Source organism: Chiloscyllium punctatum, chromosome 37 (assembly GCF_047496795.1).
Source record: "Chiloscyllium punctatum isolate Juve2018m chromosome 37, sChiPun1.3, whole genome shotgun sequence".
Lineage (NCBI taxonomy): Eukaryota > Metazoa > Chordata > Chondrichthyes > Orectolobiformes > Hemiscylliidae > Chiloscyllium > Chiloscyllium punctatum.
The window spans coordinates 18,360,469-18,380,159 of NC_092775.1; the positions used below are offsets into that span (position 1 = coordinate 18,360,469).

Consider the following 19,691-nt stretch of genomic DNA (forward strand, 5'->3'; position numbering starts at 1 on the left):
GAAGTGCAACAGCTGCAGGCTAGGTGAATGCAGCATTCTTTGTGGCTTCTGCACTGCTCTGCTGTCAAATGTAACAAAGCAAACTGGCTGGTTTGCGGTTAGCTTGATCAGTGAACCTTCATATCCCTCAAAATGATCAAAAGAGAAGGTAAACCTGACGTGGTTTAATGTCCATAGGAAGGCCACCGACAAAAAGCATACAGGCCTCCTCTTCACCGTTGTTAGCTTCTTCACTTTTCGTGCTCATGACTGGGGAACTGATAGAATCTGTTTGATCAGGTTGGAGAGGGGCGGGCAGTGGTCCGAAGGCATGCTTTACCTGTAAATGGAGAAACTCTAGAGGTGAAGTTAGCTGCTGAAAAGTATCTTTACATTTTCTGTCTCATTCCCTCCTTGCTAAGGTGGGTATCAGTATGAAGACAATCACATTTCACTACACTAAATTGTGTCTGCCTATTTCAACATTCTGTCTTGAAGTCTGTTACTCTGTTCACTCTATGACATTATCAAATTTTTTTTAAAAAAACAGTTCATAAAACTTCTAAATTGCACTGCCGAAACAATTCAATCATTTATAAACAACAAGCAGTGATCCTAAAATCAAACCCTCGGGGGACCCCATTCGGGTTATTCAAAAATTATTTTCCTTTGACAAATTAATACTTGGCTAAGGTGGAAGCTGTCAGGAAAGGTAGTTCAAAAATCTGGAACAGTGAGAAAACAAAATGTTTCTTGTGCTTGAGCCATTGAAGAGGCAGTTTCAGTTCAGATTCAAATCTCAAACATTTGTGGGAAACAAAATGCAGAATATATTAGAATATGTTCTCCAAATGAAAACTCGAATTTCTTGTTCAAGCAAACAATAACCCACTGCCACATATATACATATTAAATCTAACTCCAGGTACAGTTCAAAGGCCTGACATTAATGACAAAAACAGTCCAAAAGTATATATTTTTTAAAAAAACGACTCACCAGTGTTTTATTTAGAATGCGTGGTTGCTAGCAAATTGATATTTTAAATTTAACTTCCCAAATAAAAGTCAGAATTCGTGGTTACAGACCAGTAACTATACAACTTTGGTAACGATCAACATTCTTTGAATTTGCAATATGAAGGGGACAATAATTGACAGAACTTAAAACAACTCAGTCTCAACTTCTAATATTCTTTAAAATCTTAACAAAACCTCAAAATTAAAATGCACTCCTTTTTGGTGAACACTGCAATACAAAGCATCAAGGTATATTTTAATACAGTATTCGCATCTGGCTAAAACATGACCACTGACAATTGTTTTTTGAAATTCTACAATGCTTTTTTCAAAAAAAATCAGGGGCTCGAGGCCCTCAATTTGTTTTAAGGTTACATGTTTGATCATTTTAAAAAAGGACCTAATGTTGCATAATATTAACGTAACAACAATCTGCCCTATTACACAGGTCACAAAACACACTGAATAGAGACCCTGATTCAAATAAGGCAAAACAGATATTTAAGAGGATTTTGAGTTTCATCCTCACTCCCTGCGAAATAAAACCAGTTCCCTGTAATTACAAATATTCTGCCAATTCACTCCCTATTCCCCAAATAAAGACAAATACTATTGTATCTGGTCATCATTCTTCTTGGGTTTGAAAAAAAAATTGCTGCAAGTCTTTAGCATGGCTTTCACTTGCAAGGGTTGAAACTGTTGAAACATGCAAGTTTGACTGGGGTTAGAAGCATCTTCAAATTTTGACCATACAAAGTGAACACAGACAACTCAAACTTCAACCAATAACAGATCTGGGTCTTGATTGACCCATTATGTCATAATCAAACCTTTTCCACCTGAATTTCCTATCTACTGTCAGATATCAATAGTTTATTGTTTAAGCTGCAATAACAAAGCTCATCAAGAGTTTCTGACTGGACTTGTGCAAATAAGAGACTGTTGCATTTAAAATCTGAAATAGGAATGTTTGTCCCACTTTTATAGTCTCAACTTCCTAAATTATCTCTATAAAACTAGTTCAGTATCCTCAGTCTCTACAGTCACTTCAGGGTCCTGACCTTCGCATAGGGGATTTCCCCTCAAACTCTCAACCACCCTGTTTTACACCAGTGGTTAAAATCTTTTGCACTGTGCCTCAGAGCATCAAACCCAGCTCCTGGGACACTCTAACCTCCAAATTTCAGGGGGTCTCGAACTTCCTTTCCCAATAACTTATGATTCTGAAAGTGAACTCATTGACATGCAAGTGCATAAGTTACCTCAAAGATTCCGTCACCACAGAATCCTAAGGGACGAGGACTGAGTGGTAAGTTAAGGAGACAGATCAAGGTAAAATCTTACCTCATGGGCCTATCCGCCTCATGCCACCAGCACTCAGACAGAATCATTTATTCAGTCCACCTAAAAGCTCGGTGTATGTTGGAATCCCACCGTTGCCAAATGTTAGTTTCTTTTTCTTGAGATTCTTACATCCTTGATGCAACTGCAACATGCCAACTTCTACAAACAGCTAAAATTTATTAAGTATAAAGCTTTGGAGGATCATTAACACTCTTCATGATGCCTGCAAAGCGTGTCAAGAGAAGCTCTCTGAACAAGGGGACAGTTCTTCTTTTATACAAAATCTTTACATCACAGTAACGCCCACAAGGCAAACCCCAGCCATCCCCCCCAGTCACATACCACTCAAGACACAATGTAGTGATTACATTATCTCTGGAAACAATGATTTAAATCATCCCTTAATGGCCAGATTTGTTGTGAATCTTGTATTTAAACTTAAGGGAGTAGTCAGATTTTAATTGCAACCTTGTTAACAGATTTCTGAAGAGGCGATGATAATGTAATTCTTTTACTCTAAATAACTGGGAAATAGACATGCAAATGGCTCAGAATAGCAAGAGATGGGAATGTCAATTCCTTACATTCTACCCCACGATAAAGGCATACCACCCTACCCTGTGGAGATTCAATTTCCTGCAGGTCAGCAGAACAAATTGACAGTTTCTCTCAGGGAGAGGACAGGGCCCCTCAAAGATCAACAAGGCTACCAATGTGTGAAACCACAGGAGATGGGATAATACTAAATAAGTATTTTGTATCAGTGTTTACTATGGGGAAGGATATAGAAGATAGAGAATGTGGGGGAATAAATAGCAACATCTTAAAATGTCCATATTACAGAGGGTGGTGGTTCTGGATGCCTGAAAACACAAAGGTGAATAAATCCCTGGAACCAGATCAGGTATACCCTGCAAGTCTGTGGGAAGCTAGGGAAGTGATTGCTGGCCCCTTGCTGAGATATTTGTAACACTGACAACCACACGTAAGGTGCTGGAAGGCTGGATGTTGGCTAACCTAGTGTCACTATTTAAGAAAGGTGGTAAGGAAAAGTCAGGGAATTCTAGACCAGTGAGTCTAACAGTGGTGCACAAGTTGTTAGAGGAACAGGACTTACATGTATTTGGAAAGACAAGGACTAATTAGTGATCATCAACATGGCTGCAGGTGGGGGAAATCATGTCTCAAAAACTTGATTGAGTTTTTTGAAGAAGTAAAGAGGATTAATCAGTACAGAGCAATAGATGTGATCTAATTAGACTTCAGTAGGGTATTTGACAAGGTTCCCCATATTAGCAAGGTTAGATCTCATGGAATACTGGGAGAATTAGCCATTTGGATAGAGAACTGGCTCAAAGGTAGAAGACAGAGGGTGGTAGTGGTGGTAGAGGGTTGTTTTTCCCAGACTGGAGGCCTATGACCAGTGGAGTGCCGCAAGGATCTGTGCTGGGTCCACTACTTTTCATCATTTATATAAATGATTTGGATGTGAGCATAAGAGGTATAGTTAGTAAGTTTGCAGATGACACCAAAATTGGAGGTGCAATGGACAGCAAAGATTACCGCAGAGTACAGTGGATTCTGGATTAGCTGGACCAATAAATCAAGGAATGGCAGATGGAGTTTAGTTTAGATAAATGCAAGGTGCTGCATTTTGGAAAAGCAAGAACGAACGGGACTTCTACACTTAATGGTAAGGTCCTGGGGAGTGTTGCTGAATAAAGGGTCCTTGGAGTATAGGTTCATAATTCCTTAAAAGTGGAGTTGCAGGTAGATAGAATAGTGATACCTGATTTAGTATGCATGCCTTTATTGGTCAATGCATTGATATAGGAATCGAGAGGTCATGTTGCAGCTGTGCAGGACATTGGTTAGACCACTATTGGAATAATGCAGGCAATTCTGGTCTCCCTGCTATAGGAAGGGTAACTTGAAAGGGTTCAGAAGAGATTTACAAGGATATTGCCAGAGTTGGAGGGTTTGAGCATAAGGAAGAGAGTGAATAGATTGGTATTTTCTCCCTGGAGCTTTGGAGGGGTGACGTTATAGAGGTTTGTAAAATCATGAAGCACACGGATAGGCTAAGTAGACAAGGTCTTTGAGGTGGAGTGTCCAAAACTAAAAGCCTTAAGTTTAAGGTGAGAGGGGAAAGATTTAAAAAGGGACCTAAGGGGCAACTGTTTCATGCAGAGGGTGATGAGTATATGGAATGAGCTCCCAGAGGAAGTGGTAGAAGCTGGTACAATTGCAACATTTGAAAGACATCTGGATAGGTAAACGAATAGGAAGGGTTTAGAAAAGGAGATGGATCAAATGCTTGCAAATGGGACTAGATTAACTTAGGATATGGACTGGTCGGACCAAAAGGTCTGCTTCCATGCTGTATATCTCTGACTAGTAATTCACATAAATGAGTACAACTACAAGACTCAAAAGCCAATCAGGACAAAGCAGTTTGTTTGATTGATCTCAATATCCACTTTATCCATTATAAAACATGTTGCAAATCGGTGACAAAAAACAACAAAATGCACTGCAGCAACTCTTTAGGCTACTTCCACAGCATGCCTTTCCCCTGCAATCTCAGGTAAACTAGGCCAATAGTTTCATAGAAAATACACCTCCAAGCTTCGCTTCAAGTTGCACAATCATCCCAAATCAGACAGAGTCAGAGATGTACAGCATGGAAAAATCACCCTTTCACTGGTGTTGCATAAATGTCCTGAAATTTGACACTCAATACCACTGTCGAAGAACCATTACTGGGAGGACTCCAACAATGCAAGGCAACCAACGTGTCCTCAGGACAGCTAGATAGAAGTGATTAAATGCAGCCTTGCCAGCATCACTTGTGGTGGAAGTCATGGTGTGCATGGATCTACCTTCAGGCAGAGAAGCTCAGAATATAAACTATACACAAGTCAACAATGTGGATAATAAATTTGTCACAGAACGGAGAAAAAAGTGCTTCTAAGTACAAGTCAGGAAGTATATTCAAGAAAAGCTGAAATATTACAATGATTCCGTTTTTTTTGTTGAATGGTAGATAGGAGAAAGTAAGTTCCCATAATGCTTTGATGATGGATCATTGGGGCCTTTTACCAAACATTTAATCTCTGTTATATTGAGCTGATGAATTTCAGATGTAATGGAAAATGTTCATTACCAACCAATTACCTCCACAACTAAAATTAACTTGTGCCAGGTAAATTGACAGTTACCCAAAATGGACATCTAATCCAACATTAAAAATATTTTCCTGTTTTATTCCAATTAGATAAATCCTATTATGCAAGTATGACTTCAGATTCACAAAGTCCAAAAACATTTGTGAACCTTACTTAGGTGACGGTGATGGTGACGGTGACGGTATTTTTTTGGTGGGGGGGTGAGGTGGGGGTGGTTTGAGAAGGAGGAGCAGGAGGAGGCAGCAGCAACAGCAAAAGAAGAAGAAAGGGCAGAGAGAAATTAAACAAATTGTATTTAGGCATTTGGCTAATGGTAACTTAAATCATTTAGTACATTTTGCAGATGTGGACGACGCTTACAATTTTTAAAATGCATATCAATCCTATAACAATCCTACCCCAATTTTGCTGAGATAGCACTTTTCCATGCAGTTTTCTTTACACTGTCAGCTATTTACACAGCTAAGCAGATTAAATATTTGTTCAACAAGACCTACAATGGCCTATGCAAAGCTCAAATACTGACAAAATAACTAAGTATATTCAACATCAGCATGCATCTCAGTACCTCATCTAAGACATAGCAATGATTCTATGATTTGTTTCCAGGACTTTGACAAACAAATTCAGTTCCCATTGCATAACAATTTACAAGAGTTCTGACCAACCAGAATATCAAATTTGATTTATCAAATTTCTGTATTGCTGTCAAATTGCTGCAGAGTGAAAAATGATTGGAAATAAACCGGTGTGGATACTGCAAACTGACCTCTTGTTATAATAGCTTGCATCTTAAACTGAGGATATAAGATGTTCAATAATCTAATAGATTTGTGTAACTTTGTATTTTGACTGGGGAAAATAAAAGACAGCAGTAACCCAAACTCCTGCAACTAATCAGGCTAGAAGCAATATTGGCTGCAGCCTTTGGGCACCTCCCTGCACGTTCAGCCAGGAAGGCATGAAGTTTGGGGTTGGGAGGAGGAGGATTCAAATTAATGCATGAAAACAGGATGCAAGAACTATACCTAGGTACTGAATGTAGCTTTCATTCAAAGTAATTTAAACTAATTGGATTCACTAAAAAGCTACTCGTTAAGCCACATCATTCCTGAATCAGAGATTCAGTTTAAATTGCTATTACATTTGTCATTTAAGAACTGTGCTTTTCCATTGAAAATTGTACATTTATTATGATTTGTGACAAGTGTTCCCATCTGCAAAAAAAAAGGCCTTCAAGAGAAGCTGCTAATCAATTTGGAGAGGGAGGACAGCCAAGATAAAGCAAATTACTTGTAGTGTAATGTACCTCAATGTTAAGATCTGGAATGCGTTGTCTAATCGGGTTGTGGAAGCAGTTTCAACAGTAGCTTTCAAAAGAAAACTGGATATATGAAGAAATGAAATATTGTACATTAGTCAAATAGTTCTTTCAAAGAGCCAGCACAAGTATAGTAGGCCAAATGACATGTTCAATTTTGAGATTCTAAGTATTCAGGAACCAACAAAACTGGTTATTTCAAAAAAGTGAACTGGTCAATTCAGGTTATAAACCAGTATCCTGAATACTATTTTACCATATTCACAGGACCAAAGAACCAAAGCATAGCAGCTCCATGAAATTACAAAAACAAGTTGCTGGAAAAGCTCAACAGGTCTGGCAGCATCTGTGAAGAGAAATCAAAATTAACATTTTGGATCCGGCAACCCTTCCTCAGAATCGATGGCAGCTAGGAAAATATTAGTTTATATGCAGAAGATAAAAAGGTGGAGGAAGGGGGTAAGGAGTAAACTATAGGGAAGGATAGAGCCCAAAGAGAGAAGAACAATTGGACAGAAAAGGAGTCAATAACGATATCGCTAGAAGGGCGAATAGTATTAATGGAGACTGTTAGTGGCTAATGATAGGTAGTGTGCAACAACAGACTGTGTAATAATAAGACCTTGTGTTCGTGGTAGGGGGCTAGGACATAGGGGAGTTCAAGCCCTAAAATTATTGAACTCTATTGAGTTCAGAGGGCTGCAAGGTCTGCAAGCAGAAAATTAGGTGTTCTTGCTTACACGGAGCTTCACTGGAGCACTGCAGCAAGCCTGAGAAAGCCTGGCCAGGGAACAGGGCAGTATGTTCATGTGGCAGACAACTGGAAGCTCGGGGTCTTTTTGCTGGCAGAATGTAGGTGTTCTGCAAAGCGGTCACCCAATTCCCCAATGTAGGGGAAACATTTGAGCAGCGAATACAATAGATTGTGAGAAGTGCAGGTAAAAAGTGCTGCTTCATCTGGAAGGTATGTTTGTGCCAGTGGATATATTGAGGGAGCCAGGGGAAGGTGCCGTGGGGCAGAGGGCTAGCAGTGTTGGGAGTGGGCCGCACGGTGGCACATTGGTTAGCACTGCTACCTCAGAGCGCCAGAGACCCGGGTTCAATTCCCGCCTCAGGCAATTGACTGTGTGGAGTTTGCATGTTCTCCCTGTGTCTGCGCAAGTTTCTTCCGGGTGCTCCGGTTTCCTCCCACAGTCCAAAAGATGTGCAGGTCAGGTGAATTAGCCATGCTAAATTGCCTGTACTGTTAGGTAAGGGGTAAATGTAGGGGTATGGGTGGGTTACGCTTCAGTGTGGACTTGTTGGGCCAAAGGGCCTGTTCCACACTTAATGTAATCTAATCTAAAGAGTGGACCAGACTGTCCCAGAGACAATGGTCCCTGCTATTTTTCTAGCTACCATCAGTTCTGAGCTTTTCCAGCAACCTCTTTTGTTTTGATTTACAGCATCTACAGTTCTTTTGGTTTTACTTTAGTCCATAAAATACAATATTGCTTAACCTAATGATGCACAGAATATATGTATTTATTTTAAAATCCTACTATCCTCATGTTGCAAAATGGTGAGCAACGTGCAAACAAATGTAGGTGATCATATATACTTTTCTCCTTCTCTTCAAATAATTTTACTATAAATAGCAATACAAGCAAGCAGTTCAGTGAAATAATTTTCTTACTGTGTCATCTGTCGCCCACTGCAGAAATCCAACAAGACTGTTACAGTGGACATATTAAGTCAACCACTTAGATTACTTTAAATGTCAGGTATAGTGCATAAAATGTTAAGCAACCCAAAAGGAGGAAATAGGAGAAAGGAACTTGACAAAATGGGGGCCAGGATGAAAAAGATACAAAAATAAATCAACAGTTGTTTACTTAATTTATAAAGCCACTTATTTTAAATAGTGAAATATCAATATTGATATTAATATATACTAAATATAGATTTCACAACATTCAAAACTAGAATCTGACTGTCTTGAAATAAAATTAAACTAGTCTCGACATGGACACTACAAAGTGTATATGGAAAATAAAAGCAATATTCAGTAAGTCAGACGACAAGTATTATGTCTTAGTAATTCAGACGTAGGTGCCATGATTTTTTTTTAAACTTTAAAATAGATATAATGAAGCAATGAAAATATTCTGATAAAAAAAATGCCGGTTAATGCTACATTCTTATTTTGCAAACTGCGCTCTGAAACCAAGCCACAAGACGCCGCCAATATTCATCGATGTGATCATCCTCTCTTATAAATAGAACACTTGAACAAATTTACAAAAACAGGACACAGCCTATCAGAAAAAAATTCGAGCACCCACGTGGCTGTAGATACAGTACAGTAACCCAGCTAGCTCTGCCTAACTGCTTCTGATAGTAACTGCAGTCAAACTAAACACTACGCGAGGTCATCTAGTGGTGTTGCTATAACGACATCCTTGGCTGTTTCAGACTGACGTAACAACCGTATGTAAGTTGTAGTCAGTTGGAGGTTTGACCCGGAGTCTTCAACACAATCTGAACGGATAGGAAAATTGATCACTATTTCCTTAACCAAACATAGGTAAAACTGTTCCGAAGTAAAACAGAACTATGACGGCTGCAGACAGAGCTCTTTCCATTCAAAGTGTTTTAGCAGCCACCATTAAAAAGAAACACACCCTGACAATTTGCAGTACCAGCCTAGGAAGTATCAAAATTGTAATAAAATTGTTTAATAGTTTGGTTCAGACATTTAATAGATGTACAACTAACACTTGACTTGGAAACGATTGTTCCACCCGCCGCTAGTGTTAAAAATGTTACAGCAATTCATTTTTTTTTAATGTCAGCTTTGGAAAAGTCAGCAAGTGCCCTGCCAGAAAAAAAAGCATGGTTCTAATTAAGGACAGGTTAAAAGATTGCATTCGAAATTTCGGTACTCCTCAACAAACAAACATACTTCTCACGCATCTCCATTAAGTCTATCAAATCTAATCGGGTATTCATCTAAATATGTCAACAAGCATTATCCTGCCTACCTCTTTTTGTCCTGTTCTCAGTGTTAAGAAAACAGTAAGAAAAATTGCACTGGTTCACGTGAACGACATCACGAATCACATCGTCATCTAAAAAGGCTTTTGACCCCAAGTGTAAAATAGTTCAATACCTTTCTTTAAAAAAAATGACCAAACCAGGGAGAAGATCTTAAACAGGCATTGTTCACAGAAATACTGAACACACCATTTAGCTTAATATTCTCTGGAAAGTAGCTTCAGGCTCTAACAGGCCTGCCAATAATGGCATCCAAACAAGATGTAGATGTCAGACCCACCAGTACGTTAGCGGCTGTCTATCAACAGGGTCTCAACAGACACACCAATGATAGCGGCTTACGAATGCTATCAGCAAACAAGCCAATAGCAGAAGCCCCTCTGCACGCTGTCACCAGACCCGATGACAACTCAGGAACCTATCCTACCGCTGCTTGCACATCTACAATTAGAAGCAAGCTATCAAGGAACTGTCACGTTGAATTATCCTGCTCAACAAACAACGTTGCGCTCTTCTAACGTACAAGCTGCAGGTATAATCACTGATTTAAAACATACTTAAATACCATAGTATCTATAAATCGACAGCCGCTAGAAATTACAACCGAAGCCAATAAACAAACAACGCAATTAATTCATAGGTACAAACAACATAATACATACTCGCGACCTTCTGAGCAAATTTTCTAAAAATAGCGGTCAAGTTATATTGCATATGTTTTAAGCATACGTGCACCATGTGCATTTTTTTCTGTCAGCAAGTTCAATTCGACTGCAGCGGTAGAGAAATTAATTTACTTATTTTTCACCAGTTTACACTCGATAAAAATTCCAAAGTATAGAAAATAAAATATTTGAGCGAACCTTAAATGACGACAACTATATTTTGGATACACTTAGGCTGGTACAAAATATTTCATCTCTTAACCCTGATCTTCAAACTTTTCTGCGTAGAAGACCACACGAATAAACGTTGACATACATATCTTAAAGCCACGGTCAGTTACCCGAAGGAAAACACTAAACAGTTAAGTGTTAAATAGAAGTGTCAGGCTAACAAAGTGAAATACATAAATTGGATGACCTTGGAGATTTCCTGGGATCCCTCAGATACTGGAGGCTAATTTGAAAACCTATGCCCCAGAACAATGTGCTCCATTGGCGGAAATGTATTTATCGTCTCGTCTATTTTCTTTTTTCTGCAGTGGGTAAGACAGCTATACTGTATTGATTAGGAACACCTAACGTTCAATTCCTGATCTCAGGTAGGACACGAGATAACGGATAGTTAGCATTTACAGTATCACGATTAGGATTGAATGAATGCCCCGAATCGCTATCGAACAAGCCTAATTACTAAAAACACAGGGGCAAATGTGGACAGTTTTACCTTCAAAAACCAATACCACCCCTTCCTTATTTACGGTCGTTCTCCTAGCTCTCCTGAAGCATAATCATTTCTAGCATAAAGATGGTAAGCGACTAGAATCGCACCCAACGAGTCATATTTATGACATAAAGGGAATAATGCAGATGAAAGCTTTAAAACACGCATCTATAGATTATGCTAACATAGGACTTTAAATGCGCATTGGACAGCCACAAAAACTGGCAGTGAACATGCTACGAAAATGAAGACAAGAATACAGCTGTCCTTAGCCGCTCACAGAACCACGATCGTGACCAAAAAAACCTAAACAATAAGACCGCGGGCATGCTAATATATTCAGAAATGGGTTTCAATTCATGGTGAAACATTTAATGGAGAAGTAATTCCAGCACTCCTCCCCACCCCCACCATTTATTTCAGTGCACACCATAGGCATGCAGAGAAGGACTGACAGAATGGACAAGCCGTTGGGAACGAAAAAAAAAATCACTAAATACCATTTCGAAAGAAAAGTGACCCTATGATTTGAATAAATCATTTCTTTGCTACTGTAACACACACAAAACCAGCCCCCGCACCACCCCACCTCCAGCCCAAACTAACATTGACAAGGCTCGAGATGCTATAGCGACAGGTTGATTGACAGGGGTCTCGGCCCATGGGAGGGCGCACCGGGGAGGCGGAGGGGGCCAATGGCTGCGAGACGGGGGCGGGCCCGAAGCTCCTAAGTTCGGCCTCAGTCATTAAGTTGTCCCGAAACAAGATTGTTCCCCCCCACCCCACCCCCGTGCGTGTGTGCGCGCGCGCGCGCTCTGGATGGTGGTGGTGGGGGGAAAAGAAGGAAAAGAGCTGAGGCGACATGGCCCCACATTCACGAAGCTCGGGGCAAAGGGAATGCGCGCCGCAACCTTCTCCAAATTGACAGGTTAGTTTGAGGCTCTCAGGTGAACTTCAGTCCGGGACGGAGCTGAAGGCGGGCCCTAGGGCGGGGGATAGGGGGAGGGAAGAGGATTCTCCACAAAGGGAATGAAGAGAGGGGGATGTGGAAAAATTATTTTTTCACATAAAAAAAAATTTTAAACCCACGAAACCAAACAATCGCTTCCTCCTCACCTAAACGCCCCAGCACCAACTTACCGCGCTGCCTGTTACTCGGAGGAACATTCCAGTATCCTGACCTTCGTTTCTCTAAATAAGCCGAGGAAAAGCGCCGCCATGTTGCTCCTTGTTTATTTAAATCTCGAACACTCCCAGGGAGGGTGGGACCCCTCACTGCGCATGCTCGCCGGGGGCCCCGCCGCGGTGTCTCCTGGGGGTTGTAGTCCGCCGACCCGAGACGCATCAGGTGCGCAGGTGGTCTCCAGTAGTTTGGTGGTAGTGAGGGAAAGTCGGATGACCAACAGAGGAAGAATTTTGGTCGGTTGCAATGTCTGCTGCATCTCCCTGCAGGAAAAAATTAAAACTGCACATCTGCAATAAATATTTAAAATTACCAACCGTTAACCATTGTATAAAGACAAGGCCAGGTATGTTTATTTTGTATACACCTTCCATCGCAAAGTTCATTATACTTTAATAGTTCTACATTGCACAACTATAGAAAAGTGTGCAGTGTGTTCAATTAAAAATTGCTTATGAGGTAACATTTGAATCTGCCACAACTGTAGATTCATGTTTAAATCACATACTGCTTTTTCTGTCTGTCCCCATATCTCAAATTTCTTCCCTCTCATTTGTGCAATAGATTTATTGAAATGAACTGAGTAATTTCAATGGAAATTATTCAACATATAATATATTCTGTACATGGAGGTAGGACAATAACAATAGGTATGCTAGAAATTCAATTTAATGATGGTTGGTATTCTGGCTGTTGCTGCTCACTGCTACATTCAGCATTCAATATTAGGTGTTTTGTACAAAAAGAACATTGAACATTGTGTATCTTACTCTACATACACAATGTAAATTAACCAAGAAATAATGATTTACAGAATCATGATAATCTCATATGTTATCTGCAGAATTATATAAAGGGAATAAATACACAATCTTTATACATACAGCTGTGGCATCAATTCTACAAGACACAAATTCAGGGATACTGTTCATACTCAGGTCATCTTGTATACAAAATAGCAATTCCTGATGAAGGGCTTATGCCCAAAACATCAACTCTGCTGCCACTTGGGATGCTGCATGACCTGTTGTACTTTTCCAGCACCACGTTTGTTTTTTTACTTTGGTTCTCCAGCATCTGCAGTCCTCACTTTCTCCAAAATAGTAAGTTTGTTGATAGTATAGGCATGGATATAGGCCATCCTTTGAGAAGCTAGACAATGACAATATGTAATTATCAGAACCTTCATACTGATTTTCTAACATTGCTTTATAATGGAATGTTGTCTGACATAAAGAAAACAAAATTGTAAGACTAGAAAACACTGATTTAGAAATTAGTTTCAAATAAAGATTACTATAAATTAGTGAGATGATTCAATATTGTCATAATTCAGCACTAAATGATATTTCTACAAATCATTTAGAAAGTCGATTCCAATACCATATTTTATGGTTTTGAATAGATGGTTGTGAATTATTGTTGATTCTGCTAATATTCAGGACTTGATGTTCAATCTATAACATAACGTGCTGGTATTGCTTGTCCTTTTTAGATGGATTGTGGATTAAATAACATCTGTAATAATTTTTGTATTTACCATATCAATAACTTTTGGTATTAACAAAAAAAAAACACCTTAGGAATTAATTAGGAAAATGCACAAACCCAGTAAATCCCACTTCATATACTAACCATATTGATGAAGCATCCTACAAATATAAATCTGAACCTCTAAAGTCTTTGATACAAAGAATATGTAAGTCACCAGGATCTCTTAACTTCTCAAAACTAACTGGAGTATTTCTCAGAAGTCGAAACTTTACCAACCTAACATCTGAAGCTTAAACTTAAATTTGTGTGTAATACCAAATCAAAGAACCCTCTATCTGAGACAGAGATCACCTTGATGGGAGCACCAGCTGTTCTTTGATGTCACCATGGTAACAGAAATGCAATTATTAAATGTGCAGCATACATTTGTGTTGGTGAGCTGATACTACAAATGTCAGATGGTTCACTTCTAATGTGGCAAGAAGGTTGCAAACTAGCATAATTGAAGTTGTAGACTGAAGTATAATGAGCAGTAGTCCTATGGAATTACAGTACAATTAAGATTCACCAGGAAAAATGAAGGCCACCAGTGTCAAATTTTGTGAGATGAAACAAAGTCTCAACTAGTTTAAACATTTATTTAATGTCTGTATCCACCGACCATGAAAATGGGATGGTGTGTTATCATTCACCCAGAATCTCAGTTGGTTTGACAGCATGCATTTTTGCATTCACGCTGCAGTCTGGAACTATGGCTAGTGATTGAAGAAGTTGCACTGTTCTTTCCATCACGTGGCTGACCAGGAACCTTTTATGCTCTTACCACCTGCCATGGATATAGAATATTACAGCGCAATACAGGCCCTTCAGCCTTTGTTGCGCTGACCTGTGAAACAATCTGAAGCCCATCTAACTACACTATTCCATTCTTATCTATACGCTTATCCAATGACCATTTAAATATTCTAAAAGTTGATGACTCTACTCCTGTTGCAGGCAGTGCATTCCATGCCTTTACTACTCTGAGTAAAGAAACAATGCATTAGACTGCTTTGCAAGTTGCTTCTCACCCACCTTGGCCACATGATGAACACGAGATCCTGAGCCACAATTCGTGGATAGTGCACAAACATGAAACTTCTTCCTTAGAGACAGGGATGCTACCCACCAAGCCACCAGACCTACATAATTTGGTTTAATTTGATGGAAACAGGTCTTATTAAATCAGGCACTAATTTAGAACAGGTATAGACATCTCTATTTTCCTAAGAGTTCTACTGTCCCTTTTTTCTCACTTCGTTCTCTGTTCTCTCATTCTGAACTGCAACTGCATCTTTGATTACTCTACCTCAATTTCGCCTCCCTTTCAGGTAGTGATTTTGGAATGCGAGCAGGCATATTTTCAGCTTTAACCTAGTTTTCACAGAACTGTTCCCACTTGCCTTGTAAGGATTTTCAAATGCTAAATGGTTGGCACTACTTTAAATCCAAGCCATCTGAGTAATTCAGATCTGAGTGACATTGCATACTTAACACATATTAGCAGAGGCAGAGAATCATACAGCATGAAACATACCCTTAGGTACAACTCATCCACACCGACCAGACATCCCAATCTGCCCTCGTTCCATTCCAAACCATGCCTCATGATTATATAAACCTGTATAAGGTCACCTCTCCAGAGATAAAAGTCCGAGGCTATTCAGCCTCTCCCTACAGCTCAAACCCTCCAGTCCCGACAACATCCTTGTAAATCTTTCCTACACCTCAAAGTTTAACAACATCATTCCGATAGAAGGGCAACCAGAATTATACACCGCATTCAAAAAGTGGCCTTACCAATATTCTGTACAACCAAGTCTAAATTTCTAGTGCAGAAATGGAAATTGCTAGAGAAACTTCCTATCAGTGGAGAGAAGCAGAGTTAACGTTTCTGGTCCAGTGACCCTTTTTCAGACTCTTTTGGTTTTATTGATTTCCAGCATTCGCGGTTCTTTATTTTATCTCAATTTCAAGAGGTTAGTTTGTCATTGCGTTATTAAAATGGATTTTAATTCTTGAAAATGTGTTACACATATTTTGTCTTTTCCAGTCATTGATCTGCAGCAGCATTCGTTTAAATGATACAGCATTTTGTGCTGCTTACTTTTGATGCAAGGATGCCAGAAGTTTGTCTTGGACGGGAAGCTTAACCCTTTGTGGGTGTTTTTAAAAATGACCTTGAGATTACAAGTGGTGCTAAAGCTACATCGAATCTATTATTTGCAATTGCCAATAAAGTACAGGTGTTAAGAGGCTTTTTGCACTAATTATTTTGTTGTGGTGATTTCCTATTGTCCATTTTAAACCCTGTAATTGGAAGAATGATTGTGTGTGCACGCAGTGTCTAGAAAAATACGCATTGGTCTCTGGAGGAATCTGGGCGGTGGTGTCTGTAGCATTTGGGGAGGGGTCTAGGCCGTGGCCAGAGCATTTACTGATGTGTTAGCGGTACGTCCACAAATGTGTGTCAACTGCACAGATCAGTGTTTTAATTCCAGTGACACAAATTGACTGGTGAAAGAATGGGCGAGAGTAGGTCATTGACCCAGGATTGAAACTGCGCGCACACACGCCCTCTGCTGCATTAGAACGGTTTTTAAAATATCAAACGCATTTATTTGATTACGTATCTTTCATTCTGGGACTTTTACCTCCAGTCTGCATTTTTGGTAGGCCTGTGGAAAAGCTTGGGTTTCCCCCGCGATCCGTCTTCCCCAGCATGGAAATAAAAAAAAGTAATTCATATTTAAACTAACATACAGATAAGTTAGGGCGGGACAAGCCACACTGCAGAGGATTTACGGATTCCTATACACCATCAGCAAGAAATTACTTTAAATCGTGGAACGGTATATGGAGGAAAGATAACATAAATATGTTAAGTTTATACACAATGAAAAATATTAATAGAAAGATCATAGGCTGCAGGGGAAAGTTTGGATTCTTAAACTCTTGGATTGTAGGAGGGTAGGTTGCAAGAAAGGGGGTGCAGTTATCATTCGGCAAGTGAAACGTAAATTTTGCTTATTGTTTGTTTTGTTTAGATGATGCATTGTTTTGTGGGTTGGAAGAAACTTTATTGAAAACGGAGCCTCAGTTTTAACCGTCCCGCACAAGTGAAAAGTTTTGATTTTAAAAAGGTAAAGGCCTGATTATAGAGCAGTTTCCTGGTCGCTGAGCAGTATGGGCTACCTCAGCATCCATGAATAGATTCCTTTACCACCGGAAGCTCTACAATGCTCCGAGGAGAAGATTTGAGGCTGGACTGTAAAACTGAACTTTCGTCGCCGACTGTAAGAGTTCACATCGATAATGATTTTAAGCTTTTCTTTTCTGCAGCGTGAAAATAATGTTCCTCTGTTTTTTAAAAGAAACTTTCCACGGGGTTGCATGTTCCAAGTCATGAATTGTTAAGCATTTTTTACAATCACCATTAGCTGGAAACCGTACTTCTCACTTCACAGTTCTATCGTGCAGTTATAGCATCAGCATATCAACAACTGTGCATACTAGTTATTTGTTTTTGTTTTATTTTACCCATTTCTGATGCAGCAAATCTACTTTGAGATATGCATTAACAGAAGCAGGGGTCAGGGATTATTTGATTAACAAGTAAACTTCAAGGAAATAATCTTGCACTATTTGTCGTCTTGCAACTCCAGCCTAGATCAACGGCAAGTTCCACGATAAATTTGAACTGTTTTAGCATTAGGAGAGATTTGAAGCTCTTGTTCATTTCTCAAAACATCAACTCCATGAACTAAGAGACATAGTGTTCACGTCAATGCAAAGTTCTATATGACCTAAAGGGTGTTTTACAGCAGGATAATTAAACAAAGAAGTAAAGAAGCAGACATTAAACATTTTGTAATCTATGCTAGTCAAAGGGATTTCTCTTAATAGAGAAAGGTGGAGGAGGGATCTAGAACTTAAAGGTTAAGAATTACCAAATTATTAGGGTGCAGGAGGTCATTTAGTCCACTGCCTCATCAAATGAGCTTCATTAGTGAGTGACACTCTCCTACTTTGACCCCATATCATTGCACATTATTTCTATCAAAAAATCATCTATTGTGCTGTGAATATCTCAATTTAAGCTGCCTGCGCCATGCTTTTAGGCAATGCATTCCATACCTGAACTATTCAGCATGAGAAAATTTGTTTTACCTCACACAACCCTTGCTTCTTTTGCACATCCTAGTAAATCTCCACTGCACCCTTTCCAAAGCTTCCACATCCTTACTAATATCTGGCGGCCGGAACTATACGCAATACTCCAACTGTGGCCACCCAGAGTTTTGAACAGCTGTAGTATGACCTTGTGGTTCTGAAAATGTGTTGCTGGAAAAGCACAGCAGGTCAGGCAGCATCCAAGGAACAGGAGAATCGACGTTTCAGGCATAAGCCCTTTTTCACGCTTATGCCCGAAACATCGATTCTCCTGTTCCTCGGATGCTGCCTGACCTAGTGCGCTTTTCCAGCAACACATTTTCAGCTCTGATCTCCAGCATCTGCAGTCCTCACTTTCTCCTTGTGGTTCTGAAACTCAGTCTCTCCAAGGCTATACACCATATGCCTTCTTAATAACCCTATCAATGTGGGTGGCAACTTTCAAGGATCTATGCACATTGAAACCAAGATCTCTCTGCTCATTTACACTACCAAGAATCTTACCGTTAGCCCTGTACTATGTACTCCTGTTACTCCTTCCAAAGTGAATCACCTCACACTTTTCTGCATTAAACTCCATTTGCCATCTCTTATCCCAGCTCTGCAGCTTATCTGTGCCCATCTGCGACCTGCAAGATTCTTCCACACTATCCACAACTCCACTGAACTTCGTGTCATCTGCAAATTCACTAACCCATCCTTCTATGCCCTCATCTAGGTCATTTATAACAATGACAAATAGCAGTGGCTCCAAAACAGATCCTTGCAGTACACCACTAGTAACTGACCTGTGGGATGAACCTCTCCCGTCAACCACCACCATCTGTCTTCTTTCAGCTAGCAAATTTCTGATCCAAACTGCCTAATCACCCTTAATCCCATGCCTCTATATTTTGTGAAATAGCCACCATGGGGAACCTTACTTAACGCCTCACTGAAATTCATATACACCACATCAACCGCTTTACCCTCATCCATCTGTTTGGTCACCTTCTCAAAAGACCTCAATAATGTTTGTAAGGTACGACCTACCCTTCACAAAACCATGTTGATGATCCCTAATCAACTTATTCTTTTCTAGATGATTATAAATCCTATCTCTTATAACCTTTTCCAAAATTTTACCACAACTGAAGTAAGGCTCACTGATCTACAATTACCAGAGTTGTCTCAACTTCCCTTCTTGAACAAGGGGGCAATATTTACTATCGATTCAATCTTCTGTAAACAGTGATGACATAAAGATCAAAGTCAAGGCTTTGCAAGCTCCTCCATACCTTCCCAGAAAACCCTAGGATAAATCCCATCTGGCCCAGGGGACTTAGCAATTCTGGAAAATGTGAAAATAAATAACACCTCATCCTTGTGAACCTCAACCCCGTCTAAGCTAGTAGCCTGTATCGCAGTATTCTCCTTGACGAAATATAGAGATTTATGAAATGTGAGGGGCATGAATAGGATAAATAGACAAAGTCTCTTCCCAGGGGTAGGGGAGTCCAGAACTAGAGGGCATAGATTTAGGCTGAGAGGG

At 39.7% G+C, this 19,691-nt stretch overlaps 1 protein-coding gene and 1 long non-coding RNA gene across 6 annotated transcripts in view; one reads left to right on the forward strand and one right to left on the reverse strand.

Annotated features, from left to right (window-relative positions):
* LOC140462902 (nuclear receptor coactivator 3-like) overlaps nucleotides 1–12,513 on the reverse strand; it is a 251,449-nt gene extending 238,936 nt beyond the window's left edge. For 2 of the 5 annotated variants that reach the window (XM_072556350.1, XM_072556345.1), the window contains exon 1: nucleotides 12,412–12,507. The gene's annotated coding sequence lies outside the window, so the exon portion shown is untranslated. Of the gene's footprint in view, nucleotides 1–9,872; nucleotides 9,892–10,000; nucleotides 10,152–12,411 lie in introns of those variants that run through there. The other 3 variants (XM_072556346.1, XM_072556347.1, XM_072556348.1) reach the window with 3 other exon arrangements.
* Nucleotides 11,997–16,245, forward strand: LOC140462903 (uncharacterized). Its single transcript, XR_011954554.1, has 2 exons — nucleotides 11,997–12,199; nucleotides 16,041–16,245. It is a non-coding gene; the product is annotated as an uncharacterized lncRNA (long non-coding RNA).
* Nucleotides 16,246–19,691: the final 3,446 nt, after the last annotated feature.